At 38.8% G+C, this 4,349-nt stretch overlaps 1 pseudogene; it reads right to left on the reverse strand.

Moving 5' to 3' along the window:
• Positions 1–3,080: 3,080 nt before the first annotated feature.
• LOC103677210 lies at positions 3,081–4,074 on the reverse strand (annotated as a pseudogene).
• Positions 4,075–4,349: the final 275 nt, after the last annotated feature.

A 4,349-nucleotide genomic window follows, 5' to 3' on the forward strand; every position in this document is an offset into this window, starting at 1 on the left:
TAGAAACAGAAGGAAAACTTCCAAATGCATTCTATGAGGCCAGCATCACCTTGATCCCCGAACAAGAAAAAGACTCCATCAAAAAGGAGAATTACAGACCAATATCCCTGAAATATGGATGCCAAAATACTCATGAAGATCTTAGCCAATAGGATCCAACAATACATTAAAAAAGATTATCCATCACGACCATGTGGGATTTATTCCTGGGATGCAAGGGTGGTTCAACATTCACAAGTCAATCAATGTGGTAGAGCACATCAATAAAAGACAAGACAAGAACCATATGGTCCTCTCAATTGATGCAGAAAAAGCATTTGACAAAATGCAGCATCCTTTCCTGATTAAAACTCTTCAAAGTACAGGAATAGAGGGAACATTCCTCAATATCATAAAAGCCATCTATGAAAAACCCACAGCAAATGTCATTCTCAATGTGGAAAAGCTGAGAGCTTTTCCCTCAAGGTCAGGAACATGACAGGGTTGCCCACTCTCACCATTATTGTTCAATATAGTTCTAAAAGTCCTAGCATCAGCTATTAGACAACAAAAAGAAATAAAAGGCTTTCAAATTGGCAACAAAGAATTCAAACTCTCTGTCTTTGCAGATGACATGATACTTTATGTGGAAAACCTGAAAGACTGCACCCCCAAATTACTAGAACTCATACAGCAATACAGCACGTGGCAGGATACAAAATTAATTCGTAGAAATCAGTTGCTATTCTATACAGTAACAGTGGGACTGAAGAAAGAGAAGATAAGGAATCGATTCCATTTACAATAGCACCAAATCCATAAGATATCATTAGATAGGAATACATAACCAAAGAGGAAAAGGATCTGCACTTTAGAGACTACAGAACACTTAGAAAGAAATTGAGGAAGATAAGAAAAGTTGTAAAAACCTTCTGTGCTCATGGATTTGAAGAATAAACATTGTTAAAGTGTCTATGCACCCAGAGCAATCTATATTTTCAATGCAGTCCGTATCAAAATATCATCAATATTTTTCACAGAGCTGGATTGTTATCCTAAAATAGGTATGGAACCAGAAAAAACCCAGAATTGCCAGGGGAATGTTGAAAAAGAAAAACAAAGCTGGGAGCATCACGTTGCCTGACTTCGAGCTATATTACAATGCTGTGATCATCAAGACAGTATGGTACTGGCACAAAAAGAGACACAAGATAAATGGAACAGAATAGAGACCCCAGAAATGGACCCTCAACTCTATGGTCAACTGATCTTCGACAAATCTGGAAAAAATATCCAATGGAAAAAAGACAGTCTCTTCAATAAATTGTGCTGGGAAAATTGGACAGCCATTGCAGAAGAATGAAACTGGACCATTCTCTTACACCATACCCATTCTGCTTTAAATGTTCATGTCAAAATTCTACATTCTTCCCATTTAATTTTGATTCAAATATTCATTTTTTGGATTTGTATCCCCTCCTTTTTTTTTTTTTGGTTTTCATTCAATACAATAGTTGAGATTTAAATAATTCTCTGTTTTTATAGATAATTTTGTGTGAATGTGTCTGTTTTAGAGAAAGTGGTATACAAATGAACACACGTATATACATACTCACATTGCTAACCTTGAATGTTTCCTTTGGACTCAGCAAAGTGCTCCTATATGTTTCAGATGGCTGAAACGAAGACAGACTTAGTTAGGGTACCTTCCATGTCACCACAGAGACTGGAAGGAGATTCTTCTTTGCACAAAAGTTGTGACCTGAATCACATAACTGGTCAGGAATTCAATCTCTCTAAAGAGTCATCCTTTGATCCTGAGGATTTATATGAATGATATATAATGGATAATATTGATTTGTTTGATCATTACCCATTTCATGGTTATGACAAAATTTAGAAAAGAGATGATACTGCATTTAGAGGACAGGAAAGAGTCCTATTTTTCTGCAGCAGAAAGAAGAAGATGATTCACGAAAACACCATAAACATGCCAACCAATTTTTCACCAAAAGGGGGAAAACCCACTTGTATACGGACACCAAACTCCATACTTCAGTTAGTACGAGTATTTTATGACAGCTTAAATGAAATATTTTGCTCAGTAATACAAAGTATAATTTCAATTTTTCCTCATCATATTTAAGATCTTCTCTGACTTTAAGTCCACATGAAGTTAACCTATTTATTCTAATATGTATTTCTGTGTAGACTCCACTTGGAGACATGTACTTGGTAATCTTTTTCCGCATCACTCTGGTAGGCATGGTGGACATAGCTGGATAGGGGAACATGATCCCAATAAGGGGAACGGAACTCAGTGGCTACCTATAAGACAAACTATAAGTTAGTCTACATTTTCAGGATGAGCAGTGAAGGTGTGATGTACAAAGTATTGATGTACGCAGAAGAGACAAACTAGGATCTTATACTTTCCTTTATCATAAAATTATATCATTGGCTATAGTTGCAAACTTGTTTTTTTCTATATGAATAATATGACTTACGACTATCCTTTTAGTAAAATAAGAGAAAATTACTTGGGATCATATATCTTCTTTGAGTAGGAAGTATTCCTTTTTTTAAAGATTTTTTATTCATTTATTTGACAGAGGGAGAGAGAGAGGAAACACAAGTAGGGGGAGAGGCAGAGGGAGAGGGAGAAGCAGGCTCCCCACCAAGCAGGGAGTCTGACTTATGGTTCAATCCCAGGACCCTGGGATCATGACCTGAACCAAAGGCAGATGCTTAACTGACTGAACCACCCCGGGGCGCCCAGTAGAAAGTGTTCTTAAGGAATCATGGTACCCAGTGACATAAATGAGAATTTCCAAATATTTTTGATCGTCTGGAAAAAACTTTGAAAAAGTAGGATATGGACAAAAAGAAAACTGTCTATATATCAGACAGAGAAGAAGCCTAATAAAGTGAGTTACTTAAATGTATTTCTAGAAGTTGAATTCAAACGAATGGAAATTCCAGGTAATAAACAGAAGGAGCCAATTCTACTTCCACAGTCTGATCAAAGAATGACAGTTTTGGCTCTGAGGGTGTGAGCCCTGCAATCATGGGCACTTCTTCAGTCCCAGGATGAATGGGCCTTACATTACTGGAACCCCAATGATTCTTTTCAAACCCCTCTTTATGTCTCTGTTCCTCAGGCTGTAGATGAAGGGGTTCAGCATGGGCGTGACCACCGTGTACATCACCGAGGCCACGGCACTTGTGTGGGAGCTCTGGGGAGCGGCAGAGCTAAGGTACACACCAAGCATCGTGCAATAAAATAAGGAGACAACGGAGAGGTGAGATGCACAGGTGGAAAATGCTTTATACTTGCCTTGAGCTGATGATATTCTACGTATGGAGGAAACAATCTTAGAATATGAGTAAAGGATCCCAGCGAAAGGACCCCCACACAGCAGGACAGCTGCAAAATACATCACCAAGTTATTAAGAAAGGTGTCAGAACAGGCAAGTTGGATCATCTGATTGAGCTCACAGAAAAAGAGATTTGGAAGTGTGTACAGAAGGACAGCCTCAACACCATTAAACTATGTAACAAGGAATTCAGGACAGACATGATCCAGGACACGAGAACCAACAGTCCACAGAGCTGGGGGTTCATGATGACTGTGTAGTGCAGGGGGTGACAGATGGCCATAAACCGGTCATAGGCCATCACGCTCAGGAGAAAAATGTCTGACACGGCAAAGAGTATGAGAAAGTAAATCTGCGTGATGCAGCCTGCATTGGTTATGACTTGGCTCTGAGTCTGGATGTTCCACAGCATCTTGGGGATGGTGGTGGAGGTGAAACAGATGTCTACAAAGGACAGGTTGGCCAGGAAGAAGTACATGGGGGTGTGGAGGTGGGAGTCAGAGCTGACAGCCAGCATGAGGAGAAGGTTTCCACACACAGTGATCAGGCACATGGAGAGGAAAAGCCCAAATATGAGGGGCTGCAGTTCTGGTTCCTCTGATAGTCCCAGAAGAAGAAACTCTGAAATTTGTGTATCATTGCCTGGTTCCATGTGGTGGAGGTGACTTCAAGAACAGAAGCAAATAGCATGACTAATTTTCACACAATCTTGTATTACTCTGTTTTTAAATGCTACTTTTAAAAATTTATATTCTATAAATTTACTTTAATACATCGTGCATAGATATGACCCACTTCAGGGGTACCTCTGTACCCCCATAGTTTTGGAATTTTTGTTCAATCATTTTCTTCCCCAAAGGCCATGTATTCTATAATTTTAATTTAAAAATTGCTCTAAGTTTTAGAAATATAAATTGAGTGCTGTCTATGTCTTAGGCATTGTTTAGGCAAGAGTATAGGGTGTTAAAGAACAAAAGTCCCCATCATTCAAT

This window comes from Ursus maritimus, unplaced genomic scaffold, assembly GCF_017311325.1.
Source record: "Ursus maritimus isolate PB19 unplaced genomic scaffold, ASM1731132v1 scaffold_14, whole genome shotgun sequence".
Classification (NCBI taxonomy): domain Eukaryota; kingdom Metazoa; phylum Chordata; class Mammalia; order Carnivora; family Ursidae; genus Ursus; species Ursus maritimus.